Raw genomic sequence first — 15,309 nt, 5'->3', positions numbered from 1 at the left:
TAAAGGATCGCATGCATTGTGCTATGAAATACTGGCCGAGTCTGCAGTGTATTTTACAACGTTTTATGAACAAGAGGGCTGAGCTGTTGACACAGAAGTCCAATTAAAATGATACATGTAATATTCTCTGAAAACTGAGCCATGAAAACATGAAAATTAGGTACGGCCTAACTGTGAAATATGTCTTTACTGTTTTACTGCTCTGTTTGTTGTGCTAGTGTTTGTGGTTCATACGCAAGAAATCAGTAGGTGGACTTTTAACTTTTGCTTCACTTTAAGAATCAACTAAATGCTCCTTTTTTCCTCCTTCTGTTGATCGACTTGGATTTATCTTTTAGTTGAGATGCAAAACTAATAAACGGTGATTCAAGGAAAACAATGTCAATTTCCAAAGAAAAGCCTTTTGGAAATACTAGAACTTTTGCTCAAGACCACTTCACAAAAAAGTCTGGGTTGGCTCAAGACTTTTGCACAAACTGTATACATACTGTATATGGGTACAGTGTGGACACAAAGGGCTGGACATTAGTAACTATACTCAGCTAGACTGTGGTGTTTAAAAAAATGCTCAATTTGGTACTAAGAGGTCAAAGTGTGTCAACACCATTACACCACCAGCTTCGACCTGAACTATTGTAAGGCAGGATGGATTCATGTTTCCAGTGTGGTCTTCTGCTGCAAGGTTTGACATGTTGTGGATTAAGAGATGCTCTTCTGTATACCTCAGTACTAACAATGGATATTTTAGTTACTGTTGCCTTTCACTATTTTTTTTTAAAGTTGTTTCACCAACTTGACAATCACTCTGAAAACAGAAAAATAGTCCTGTAAATTGTATCTAATACAGATAATAGCCCCCCTCACACACAAAGCACAGTGCTGCTGTCATGATTAGGGGTATTTTTAAAAATCAGTACCCTGTGGGTTTGGTTTGATTAGATGAGAGTGAAGATGACCAAACAAGCCCAACAGATGTCATCAGAGTTTGATTCAAATAAAAATTGTTTATTATGTGATGCAAAAAAGAATTTCACATCATCTTTTTCTGACTGAGCCGTGCTTCCAGAAATCAGGCAGAAAACCAAAAAGAATCATGACTGGATTTGGGTTCTTTGTTTTTTTCCCACATGAACAGAGATAACAGAGATAACACAGCTCCACCTCGATTCTGAAACACAGTTTGTCTGACAACGTTAATGCTCACTAAAAAAGCAAATGATCCACAGTTTTCTGCAGCTCTGTCACTACCCACAGAACACCGTCAGCAGCAAAATTCAAAGTAGATCTAACATGTTATCAAGGTTTATTTCTGATATAGGTCTGCATATTTACTGTAACACCAGTTTGAGAGACTGGACAAAACACAACTGATTTTCTCAAACGTTAAGAAACAACAACAACAAAAAGACTGTGTGCATTCCCTCACACTGTGCCAGTTAAAAAGAACAGCAAGCCTGCAAAGACTCGCATCACTCTGATTAACAAGGACAAATAGCGAATTTAAACAGTTCCCATGTGAACAAACATGGACAGAATGCATTGTTTCAAAGAGAAAGGGCCCATACATAATTAATTACTGTAAATAAAGGCTGTGACTTCAATTATATTTACTAAGAGATAGATCAAATAGAAAATTAATTTTGTCAACCTGTCAACATTTTGGTTTAAAAATAGAAAAAAAAAGCAAGTGTAACAGATGAATACAGGTATATGAAACAAAGCTTTTCATCAAATAAAGGGCTGACTGTGTGTGTGTGTGTGTGTGTGTGTGTGTGTGTGTGTGTGTGTGTGTGTGTGTGTGTGTGTCTGTGTGTGTGTGATGCTCTTGTGGGAGGCAGATGGGACAGACCTCCACCAACCCACTCTACTTTCTCTCTGCATGACTTGTCACCACATTCGGTGGGTTGTTTTATTTCCAGAGCAACACACACACACGGAGAGAGAGACACACACTCGCACACACTCATATGACAACAACTACTGTTTCATTAATCATCTGTATGTGTAAATTAGGCATGAAAAAAGAGTATTTGGAGCATAAAACCTTGGGCATACTGTCCTTTGCTGTGTTCTGTGGTGATAAATTGGATGATAGAGTGTATCCTTTTGATCACACCAATATCACTGAAACTTGAATAACCATATAATATATATATATATATATATATATATATATATATATATATATATATATATATATATATATATATATATATATATATATATATATATATATGTAGTACATGCCTTGTTTGTTCTCGAGAGCAATTAAACCTTTTTTTTCCCTCTTAGTTTTGAATTACACTCATGCACTGATTGTTCACTTCCATGTTTAGCTGGTACTAACCAGTAAGTGTAACTCACACTTATTCTTTCTGCTTTCTAGTTCCATAAGTTGCTTTCAGATTTAATTCTCACAATTATTTATCCATGTTGGCAGTATTAAAAGACGTTTTGAATGCCGTGTCTTGCCCCAAAGATTAACAATTCACCAAGCGGCTTATTAGAGCAATTCATCAAATCAGCGGGCAGTGCTGATTAAATCAACTTGGTAATAAATGGAATGATCTAAAGCCTTCTGACGCCCAGAGTCCTCACAGCCCACCTGCCCGATTAGGAGGCAATTTATCCCGTAGCTTTCCACAGAGTCTTTCCCTTTAATTGGGGAAAAATGTGAATGTCCTTCTGTTTTGCCTGATGGCAAAAACTGCAGGTTCTTGATGAAGGATCTCATAGTGACACTTTGGCCCTGTGATGAGAAAACACCTTCTTGTAGCCCACTGGCATTGCCAGGCCTATTTCAGGGGGCTTAATGCTACAAGAATTTACGGTACATCCCTAAATAATTGATTTTCACTCTTCTTGCAGATTTATAATTTAAGGGTATGATATAGACTCCAAATTCCATTCCTGAAATGTGAGAGATGCATGTGGTGAGAAGCAGCAGGTACAGCCACGTAGGAGTATTTCTACGCACACCAAAGGAATGTGGGAGTAGCTGGGTTTTCTCTTTTTGTTCACCATGTGTATGGTGCTGGATTGTGCCTGATAAAGAAGATAATCAAAAACATCTCAGGACTGAGAAATTACAGATTTTTAACCAATATGCCTGTTGTATCAGCTGTACCCACACAGAATGGTTTGAAATCAATTATGCCATGTCATGTTACAGTAGAAAAAATACCAAGTACCGTATTTTCTGCACTGTTAACGCACACTTAAAATCTTTTAATTTTCTCAAAAATCGACAGTGCGCCTTATGTATGAATTCTGGTTGTGCTAACTGACCTCGAACCGATTTTATGTGGTACACGGCTCTCAAAAATCTGTCAAAAAATGTTTTATTACGACTTTGGTAAGCTGCAAAGCCGCACCGCTTAATGGATTGTCGGAGCATTACAGCTACCGTAGTCAGGAACCTCGCGGAGTAATATGGGTCCAAAACTCCGTCCGCTTCAGGTCCCAAAGTCAAACGATCACGGAGAGTTAAAAACTGTCTGAATTCTTTCATCTTTAATAAAATAATCAGCGTTGCTGCTTTACCAGGTGTAACAATTAAGTTTAACATCCAGGCATCCATGAAAACAGAATTTATCAAATTCAACAGAGTTAGAAGTTAGCAGGAAGTTAGCTCACTAGTTTCCACCTAAACATGTTCTGACTGAGAGATTTCTAAAAAAAATTCAAACATACAGCTCTGCTATCACTTCCAACATAAATGAAGACAGAAAACTAAACAGCAGTGACGTTTGTAGGGTTAGTGAAGTTGGGCTAGTTCGTACATAATGATGTTCTACGTGATTGCTAGCGACACAGCTATGTTAGCATAATATAAACAGTGAAGCTGGAGGATGAATGCTAATGCTTGTTTCGCTTAATGCGCCTTATAATCTGGTGCGCCTTATGTATGAAAACAGACCTGTTCATCGACAGTGTGCCTTATAATCCGATGCATCTTATGGTCCGAAAAATACAGTATACCAACTCAAACAAGTGCCAAACCACTCCAGACATAGATTTACATGTGCCGATGTGATATTTTGCTTCTTCTGTAGATTGTCATACATTTTTATATATCATATCTGATGGCTGCGCCTCCCTGAGCCAGGTTCTGGTGGAAGTTTCTTCCTGCTTAAAGGGAGGTTTTATTCCCCACTGTCACCAACTGCTTGCTCATAGCAGATTGTCTCCTGAATGCTATAAAGTCTTTATGTTGCAGCATACAGCACTTTGAGGAAAAAGCAAAGGAAAAAAAAAAAGTTTCTTTTTGCTTATAATATTAAGTTAATCATAGATACACAAAACTCCACAAACAGTGGGAAAAATATACAAGAAAATTCTTCTGTTAGGATTTGTATCAATACCCGAACAATGCAACTGGCCTGTATGAATTTTCATAAGGCCATTGCCAGTATATTACTAATTACACAGTATTTGCAGTGAGTTCATTGTTCCCGGTCATTTTTATACAGTTTATAATTAACTCATTTTCTTCAATGCAAAATGCACAAATCAGAAGCATTGCCTTCGACTTCTGCAAGTTTTGCGAGCGTACTTTGAGTATTTGAAGGTCACAAAATCTGTGCTTTGTATTTTTGCCATACACATGTGCTGGATTTAATTTCACCTCATCACAGCTCTAAACAGGCTGAATCAGTAGCTAGCTTCAGTATGAATGTAGATGAGCTGGCCTATAGGGGAATGCTCATTCTAATACAGCTCGACGTGTCCGTTTCTGTGTTTCTACTTGTGTGTACAATCATGCATTTGTGCATACTCCCCGTGAATGTGCTTGCTTTGTGTGCCTGGGTATCTGTATTCAGGGAGGTAAAAGTGGAGAATGTTGGCGAAAGCAACTCTCGGCAAGCATCAGATGGCTTGTGATGAATAGTCAATTAACTATAAACTTGTTCCAGGATGACCAGTGAACGAGGGAGGAGAGGATAGCTGAAAAAAAAGGCATCCATTATCTAGCAGCTAATTATCTAGCCACTGCCATTTCCATCCTCGAGATAGCTATGTGATTAAAGGGTTTGGTCAATCAAATAGATAACAGGGATTAGAACTGGGAGGACGGGAGAAAAGGAGAATGAGGGAAAGCAACGAAATGAGCCAGAGAGAAGGCTGCCGGAGGCTCATTTTATCTTGTGCACTATAAAAGCAAGGACCATCGCAATTAAAAAAAAAAAAAAAAATCCCATCACTGTACTATTACTTCTTGGATCAGGCTATCTGTATTGATTGCATCATCAAGTATGTGGCTGCTCAGTGAGTGGACACGAACAGATTCTTATTGAAGTCAACTGTTGACATGCTCTGTAGTAGTCATGGTGTCAATATTAAGCCAAAGATGCGCTAATGGTTATTTAATGGAAATAACGGGGGGAAAAGGTTATTTTTTCAGTGCTTTTTTTAAATTTTAATTTTAATTTTTGGAGTATTTACAATTATATTTGCTGACTTTTCACAACAACATCAAGACTGACATAAGGGCCCTTCTTTTTCTTGTGTTCAGAGCACTAAAAACTAAAACTCTTCTGACAAATAACTTCACTCAACTAGAAATTGCTGCCCTGGTAAATAAAATGTTTAATACAGTATCAATTTACTGTATAAATGTTTGCTGATTTAGATTAGGGGACATCTGCTGAAATCAGCTTCTATATAATCTAGCTGCCATCTAATATAATACATTTCAACAAAAATTTAAACAAACTAATGTGAGTTGAATCAACATATTAAAGAAGTAAATGGGTGGCATTAGGACAGATAATTAAAACAGTGACAGTCTGTCTGTCCAAACGACTGTCAAATTGTGATGGTAATATAGAATAATATGGAATTTAAGTTTTATGGGTTTTAAACCTCAAAATATACACACATGCAAAAGTATTATTTACACTCCCGTCTTGTTATTGACTGATTTACACACTTCCAGAATTTGTCATTTACATAAAATCCAAATGGCAGTGAAAATCTGACACTTATTATCTATGAAATCTTTTGAATGGAAAACCCTGCAACCCTGGCAGAGGTAAGGAAGGAACTGCTGTGGTACAAACACCAAGAGTTATCACCACCAAAAATAGTAAGAGGCAGTTCATGAATGATACATATTAATATCAGTCTGTGTGTTAACTGAAAGATGAGAACAAAAACAAGAAATGCCAGCTCTGTGAAATGTTCAATTCTGCTTTGCCTTATTTTTCAGCTCCACATAACTGTGTAAGGCTTGATTTACTGTAAAATAAATGTATGCATGGGCTGAAGCATGCCTGAGGTTAGCACATTCTCACTCCACATTTATTCTTTATTAATACTAGATTACACGTGGGAAGAGGCATGTTCACAAAAACCATGTGAACAATGTTTATACATCTAGCCCCCGATGGTTTCTCCTGCCACAATTACACTGCTGCTACACTGCTACTATAATGTAGCATAATGTATAATGCATAATGTAATCCTTTCACTGTAAAACATTACAGTATAGTCACTACAAGTGGGCAATTACAATGAAATGAAGGCCTAAAATGTAAAAAGAATGAACACAATCTTTGGTTGTTTCTTGTAACCAATCGTTGTTAAAACAATATCAAAAGCTGTAGGAGATTTTAACAGTTGAAAATATCGCAACGGCAGCACATCTATTGGAGTCATAAATGACTTCACTCAAGCACTTTATGGCTTCATTTGAAATATAATGTTTGTTCCTTGTTGGAGCATTCAGACGTTGTGGTTGTTACTCAAAAAAAAGTAAAGTGTAACCCATTACTCATTCCTTTTTTTTTAAAGTATTGCAGTATGATATGTAGTTACTCATGTGAGAAATTAACTCATTACACTACTTTCACATTAACATGACCCAAAAATGCACTGTCACATATATATCAGTTAACTATTTAAACCTGAGGCTATCCTAATAAGGACGCAAAGTCTTTTAATCTTTTATGCATGAACACAAAACCAACAACAAAATCCAAACTTAAAACCCAACAAATAGAGACTTTAAAGCGATTGCCACTTTAACTGTATTTTAGAAACATTACAATGCTACAAGCGTGCTTGCTCATCACTGCTTTTCTTACCTGTTAAAGTTCAGGCTCTGGCTAGGCTGAGATCAGCATATGCTCAGCTATAATATCACACTTGGTTCTTCACTAGCTCTATGTTAGCATGCTGTCTCTGCAGATGCTTGCAAAAAGCCAATGTAGCAGTATAATGCATTGTTTCTGTCCTGGATTCAGTTTGCATTTTACTATCACAAAGAACCTTAATAATACAACTAATGACATATTTGTAACTATAGTGCAATTATTATACTATACTATACTATACTATACTGTACTATACTTTTACGTTACTTGGGATGTGTTACACCTGACACTCGTGTGAACACAATGCATCAATCTTTCCAAGAGTGGAATTCTCAGAAAATTCACCTCAAGGTCAGATCTTGCAGTGCTCAGAGAAACTTCCAAAACCCCAAAAGCTGCATCCTAGACTCTACAGGCTTCCTCTCCTGGGTCCCCACAGCACATAACTCCATGTTTGATTCTGTAGATTTTTAAGCCTTCCTGACACAACCCCAACAGATTTGTGTCTCCTCTCGGGACTGAGCCAGGGATCTTTTGATTGATAGTCAAATGTATAAACCACTACACTATAACAGTAAAGTTAGAAAAAGACTGAACAAATACAACAAGACAATGATCCCAAACACACCAGCAAAGCTACATCAAAATCATTCTTTTTTATTTCAGCCTAAGTGGTCCAGTCAAAGTTCAGACCTCACCCTGATAGACATACTGAGGCAGGGCCTTAAGAGAGCTTAGCATGAACAAGCACTTGCAAACCTCAATGAACTGAAGCAACTTTGTAAAAAAGAGTGGGCCAAAAATCCTCTGCAATTTTTTCACAGTGCTGCAGTGAGTCCTGTAAAAATGTTCTTTTTCGCATAAGTGTAAATATGTTTTCATTTTGAGGCCATTGCCTAATGTCATTAATCCAATGTTGCTGTTCTTCTCAGTGTAAAGATACAATTGTAAAATCATCTAAAATAAGAGTGCAATTCTCACTCCAATGCTGAAAGTGTGAAAATTCAGGGTTCTTGCCTTATTTATTGTGTTTTAAAATTTGTTGATGCTGTAAATATTAACACACAATCTAGGCTCGTCAACAAGAGAACGTTTTTGTTGTTGTTATTATTGTTAATTTAGAGTCTAAGTTAAACTGTTTCACCTCTATGGAACTGGACTGTCGGACACATTATACCCTCGTAAAGCAGTAAATCATAAAAATTAAAGTGCTACTCAAACTGAAACACATTAAAAGAGGTAGATTTTAGGTTTCACCAAAGGTAAATCTATTTTCTTGTTTTGTATCTTTAACCAGTTAGAAAAGCATTCCTCCCTATATGTTACTTGTTATCTGGGGTTTAAAAATTAAGCCATGTACATGATCAATGTGTGTGTTTATCCTGTGGATCTAATGCTAACATTTCCATCAGGTTTCATTTTTCTGGCCATGATATAGATGTAAATCAGATAAACATAATTGGCCCTTCAGGCCCACAGCGAAGTTGAATGTCTCTATTAGTGTCCTATGGGGAAAGGAGTGTGTTTATGTACAGGGGGTGTTTCCCCCCTGTGGATTATTCACATTCTTCTCGATGCATTTTTCCCCTTGACACACCACTGTAGTCCCTCCAGCAAAGATCATTTTATTGTTTTGTATGTGTGTAAAGAGCGATATTGGTCATTAATATTTCATGCTCACTGTCAGCGTGGTTCCCTGCAGAGGGAAGGCTTTGCGTATGCTTTTGAGTTAGGCCCATGCTCGTAGTGTGAAACTGATGCCTTGGTTGGTTGTCACACTATCAAATGTGACAACCAAGTACTTTTATGTTTCAACCTGACCTTTTATGTCTCCATTGGACAAAGCTCCCCAGGGACTAACCAATCAGGGAACCCCCATGGTGCACAGATTAAATCAGTCTCCCTGAGCTGCCAAGTTCTCAGAGACGATCCATCTTTCACAGGAACGTATAAACACACACTGTGGTCAAGTTCTTTAGAGCTATTTTATGTGTGAATGTGTGAACAAAAACAAACCCCAAGGCAATTAAAGTAAAATGAGAGGTGATTTGGTCATTAAATATATATAAATACTATTAAACAGCAACAGCCCTGTGACAGGCTGCTGACCTGTCCAGGGCATACCCTGCCTCTCGTCCTATGATAGCTGGGATAGGCTCCAGCCCCCCGTGACCCTGATAAGGATGAGTGGATTGATGCTTTATAATACCTCTCTTTGCCTTTGAAACACCACCAGATTACCTACTTGCTCAGCTTTTCAGGCTACTGCAAATGTAAGAGCATAGACTATTATTCTATTAGACTTCTATTCTATTCATGACAGTGGCAGGACTTCTGGTTACTGTTAGGTCTACACTACTCTGGCTGCATGGATGCTGTTGTCATGGTGCAGAATCATTTGGTTGTGACCTGCCACCTTGCTAATTGTATTGCATGATGAATAAAAATCTCTTAAAAGCATTTACAATGCCCATGTTTGCACATATTCAGTCTCCCTACAATCATAAAGTCTGTTTCCATCCATCAATTTTAATTTTTTAATGCGATTTGTGTTGTATTTTTAATGAAGACACTTAGACTTAAAAATGAAAAGTCGGTTAAAGGACAATTAAAACCTTAATATTGGATCTTGATGTACCCAAGGAGTGTGATGTGATGCAGTGAACCTTGTAATGTTTTGCAATGAACCTTTGCTAACAGACCTAGAACAAGATTCACTGATATCCCAAAGAACATGCAGCTTGATAACAGAGCACTGCTGAAAGGCAGTCCATGTTAAAATTCTGTCATGATCCAGGGTGATTCAGATGTGATGTCGTTTTCCTGTCTGGAGGTTTGGTTCCAGACAGGTGGAGAGAAGCAGTCTCCATGCACCTGCAGCTCATCACCAGCAATCAGCATGGCGGTCTTCAAGACCTTCGCTCACCGCCAGATCATCAGCTAAACCATAGCAACCATAAGACCATATATGGGCCTTCATGCTTAACTAGTTCAGTTATTTCCTTGTGTGTAATCTCATGCTCTCATTTCTCCAGTTGCCCGCACCTCCGGTTTATTCTCCACTTACCTCCATGCCTTCCTGGACACCCTCTGTCTCTGGTCCTTCGCTCCTGTTTCCTGCCAGCCTGCATCTTTCTCCCAGCCACCACTGCACCACCTGCAGTAATCGGAAAACTAACCTGTCTGCCCTCCTGCTCACCACAATCATCCACTTCTCCTGGAAATTGTATCTGGACATTCCCGTTTTGCCCGCCGCTCACTTCGCCGTGTTTCCCCAGAGAATCACCCCTCCCTCAATAGCTTCTCCTTTCAATCTACCTCGTCATACAACTCACCTGTAGCCATCGGTGCAGGAAATAATACCTCTCTCTTCCCGTTGCAGTCCCTGTCCTTGTGAAGTTACCTCAGTGCCTCGCTCTGCCGTCGATAATTCCTGTGTTTAATGAAATCAGTTTCAGTTGGAATTCCTCGAGTCTGCTTTTGGGTCCATCCTCACACTGGCCTACTGGCCACTTCTGACAAATCCAGTGATTCAAGACACATTTTAGATGGTACTTTTAGCCCATGTACCCAGACATTATAAAGTATATACAATATATATGTATAATATATATAGCATGATATTTTTGATAGCTTTCAGAGGCAGGTACAGTTTCAGGCAGTAAGTTCCTTTTGAACTTTAAACTGGATGTCATACGGATGAACTGGAACTGTGTTGCCAAAACTCCTTTTTTGCATAAAAGGGATAATTAAGAACATTGTAACATTTTATAATATAAGGGAGTCTGTAAGACAAACAGACAAAATCCTGCATAAAATATAATTGATGAATTACACCTCATAAATAATCTCACCTGATTATTTCACATCTTAAAATAGCTTGGTCACTTGAGGCTTATTCTGTTGAGCATCTCATTCCACTAACATCTTTTGACCATTTTAAGCTAGGCAGCTACATTCTTGTTACTGTGAGATTGAAAACTGCTGCCCAAAACCTTGTGTGCTTTTCAGATAAAGTCCTTTCTAGTAATATTGTTAATCCAAGCAGCTTAGAATAGCACAACTTGATTTTTGAAATATTACAATCAAAAGTACATTTAAAATCAAAGTGAAAAACAGAAACTATAACTTTTATTAGGACAAAATAGTGGTTTACATATTCATCTAACAAGCAAGAGATTACCAGTTCAATTCCAGGAAGACACACAAATCGCTTGGGGGTTGCATCAGGAAGGGCATCCAGCATAAAAAATCTGCCAAATCAAATATGCAGAGCTACGTGCTGTGGTGACCTCCTGGGGATAAGGGAGCAGCTGAAAGTAGCTTAGGACAGCTTGCGTTCAGATGCACACACATTGTAGGGAGTTGCCACTCCAGTAGTGGCAGCTGGTATACTTCTGGTACTTCCTTGGATTTTTGTGCGTGTGAGTAGACCAGAGGTTTGCGTATCTACCTTCCCTTATTTTTTAAAGATTTTACACAGCTTTTCCCCAGGTCGAACCTTAAATTCTGTAACCCTAACCACGTAGTTTAAGTAGCTTCCCATCTGTCTTAAACCTACAACAACAAAGTTTTTGGCCACAGGGGGGCATCCAAACCAACAAATACACAAAACGTACATTTTATCAATTTGTAAAGTTGATGCTGGCAAACAGTTTCTATTCACAGAGCAAGTAAACAGGGAGTGGAAGTAGTTTCTATTGTATTATTTCAACACAAAAAAAATTTTTCCGTCTCTTGAGCTGGACTTGAGGAAAATATTGAGCTGGAAATATTTTCAACAGAAGTTTTTCCTACCTTCTGTTTAGAGCAGCAGAGGTCATATGCAGTTTGTAGTGTTGGAAGCTGTTATTCAAGAGCACCAACCTGCTGTGGCTTCAAGTGCTGCTGATAAGAGCCGTTGTGAATACATCAGTAAAGGTGAAGCTTTAAAATAAAAGTAAAAAAAGAAAAACTAAAGAGATGAAACAAAATTCTTTATAGAGCTAACAGGGAATGAAAATCTTGGGTATAATTATCTTATATGTTCATCACAACGGAAATCCTATTTGATAGAACATGTTGTGAATTACAAACGAATATTACACTCATTAAAACTGTGTACATCCTAAGTTTTCGGCTGCATACCTAAGTATGCTGATTCTCCAGACTTGTGTAGATTTCTTTCTACTTCTTCCTCTTTGAACAACAAGAATTGAGGAGGAATCAACAAAGAATGTGACCTTTAAACACAATATAGTGACACTGTTAATAAGGATATTTTAAGAATAATTACAGTGTAGCTAAATACTTCCGCATAAAATAGCCTGAGAAAATTATAATAAAAGTTATAATACTTGCCTTTGATACAAATAAGTCAAATAAGTGCTTTAAAATAAGAGTTCCCCTGAGTGTGTCACTCCACAAATGAGTGAGTCTTAACAGGAATTGCTGCCTGCAAGTGTCTGCTTGAGGCCTTCAGGTGGAACACTGGTTTGGTATGAGAACAGGCCATTAAGGAGCCTGTTTAAATAGTCTTTACTACTACTAGTGCTGCTTTTGAATTATCTCCTACCTATTATTTGTTATGTTTTTTTAAATTATACCTGTTAAAATACCATGTTAGTGTTCTGGTTTGGCAATAGGAGCCCACCGCACATATGTACACGTTACATGCGGGGAGGCTTGGGTCGAGCCCCCATGAAGTAATGCACAGCGATCAGTACGAGCTGGGCACTGAGATGTGAAGGACAACAGTTGACCACCCAGCTGCTGCTGCTTCTGTTTTTCATTACACAGAAAAATGAGCAAGGGAGAGAGAGAGAATGAGCAGTGGAATATTTTTCCTCGACTGCTCAGGCGCACATTTTAACACCATTACCAACAAACCGACGATGGATCGCATGAAAAATAACAAAAATCAAGATCTGCCCATTCAGAGGAGCGAGTCAGTCATTTTATCGTTTTAATGGTCACTCCCTGCGTCACGGCTGTAGTCAGCGAGCGCGCCACAGAGCTCGGAACAGCCATGACTTTTTTACATTTACACTCGAAATGCAAATATCAGCGGGGCATTAAAAGCTCAGTCTCTTTGCGCTCTGGTTGTAGTCAACTGTGTCAATTTGTTTTTGCACCAGTGTCACCAGTTTAAACTCCTGCAGTTACTGGATTCTCATTTTAGCCGCTGACTGACATCTCCGATTAAGTCACAGGCCAGAAAATGAGAAAATACAGAAGATTTTTCCGCTTCATTAGGGAATTAGAATATTTTTTAACCTTTTTTCCAGTGTTGTGAATATCTCAGTAAATGAGTTTAGGCAATGTGAGACACTGATGTCAGTTAGCGTGAAAATTAAAACAAAAATAAGGAAAAAGTCAGGGAGAGGAAAAATAGAAAAGGTAAAGGAAAGGGATGGCTGGGTGGGATAAATTTACAGACTGTACAACCGGAATGGACACTCACTAATTGAGACAAATGAACAACAGGAGAGAGGTGTGTGCGAGAGGCGACAGTGAATTTATCTAGTCCATCTTTTGCCCTTTTACCTCACTTTTTTTTGTCCGCTCTTTTTATATAAATCCACATCCTTTTTTTACTCTAAATAAAAAAAAGAAGTGCAGCACACTCCATCTGCCCATTCTCATACATTTAGAATCTATAAATCATGTATGGCAAACCTCATCGGTAAATGAGGTTATACAATAGGAGTCATTGTAAAATTCTCGCTTCTTCCATTTATTCTGCGTGTCACACTCTAATGCTGCAGGGGATTCTTTCTTAACTATTACACAGTGCAAACAGAATTAATTTATTCTAGCACAAAACTGGGTGTCTCTTATCCAAGTAGTTACCAAGCCATTCCTTGTAATTTCTGACAGTGTGATAAAGTAGAGATATTGATTTTTTTTCTCCCCCCTCCGAAACACTGACTCTTGAGGATGAAGCCAAAGTGCACCAACAGCAGCTCAGCGAGCACACTTTTTGTTCCAAAATGAGATATCCACCTACTCGAGCAGTATGAAAAATGGCGGGTTTGTGCATGTAAACCATAAATTATTTCATGCATTGAATCCTTTCAGACAACCTGAGGTACTTGATATCCCAGAGGACATGTCTGCATTTGCCACGGGCTTCTCGGAAAGACTCTGGATCATCTCTAGAAATTGCAAGTAAAAAAAACCCAACACATATATTAGTGCACTGTAACACCTGATTACTACATTTTGTAATTCGTGCAAGAAAACTGGCTGGCACTTGAACAGGGCAAATATTTAAGTAAATGAAAACTGTTCCAACTATTGGATAAAATCATTGGACAAGGTTAGACACGGAATGATAGAAATGCATAATAACAAGGGATTGTTAAAAGTAATATATTAAAGGTGGGCATAAGTTCGCATAACTGCTGCTAAACTATTGGAAATATTAGATTAGGTTACAGATAAATGGTTGGGTGAGAAGTGACTTAGACACTGTTAAATTATAACAGCTTAAGAATCCAACTTTTACTAAGTCTAGAAAAAATTAATATAAAGCCAAAGTCTAATATTGTAGGAGCATATTATTTTATTACATTTTGATATATTTGAATACATTTTTTATATTTAAAAATATATGCTGCACCAATATCTGTTATTAATCTCTGTCTCTCTTCCACAGCATGTCTTTATCCTGTTTTTCTTCTTTCACCCCAACCGGTCGCAGCAGATGGCCCCGCCCCTCCCTGAGCCTGGTTCTGCCGGAGGTTTCTTCCTGTTAAAAGGGAGTTTTTCCTTCCCACTGTCGCCAAAGTGCTTGCTCCTAGGGGGTCATATGATTGTTGGGTTTTTCTCTGTATTTATTATAGTGCTATCTACTGTACAATATAAAGCGCCTTGAGGCGACTTTTGTTGTGATTTGGCGCTATATAAATAAAATTGAATTGAATTGAATATTATATTTCTGCTTTAGCAAAAATATTGATTAATTCATTAAAGAAAAAACACATTATTTTGATATTTAAGTATTTAATTTTGACATATAAAAACTGTAATAGATATAATGGTATGAGTCAAATTAATTCATAACTTTGTTATTTTTGTGTTTTCTTTTTTGGCAAATGAATTTAAACTCAAAATACCATACCATACAACAAAGTAGAAAAGGAACATTTATTTAAATATCTGCAATATTATCAATTGTGTGCCACCAATACTGTTTCATTTTTACATATCAGGGATATTTTGATGCTGG

Source organism: Oreochromis aureus, linkage group 17 (genome assembly GCF_013358895.1).
Source record: "Oreochromis aureus strain Israel breed Guangdong linkage group 17, ZZ_aureus, whole genome shotgun sequence".
Lineage (NCBI taxonomy): Eukaryota > Metazoa > Chordata > Actinopteri > Cichliformes > Cichlidae > Oreochromis > Oreochromis aureus.
The sequence above is the reverse complement of the archived record's forward strand: the minus strand, read 5'-3'. Positions refer to the sequence as shown.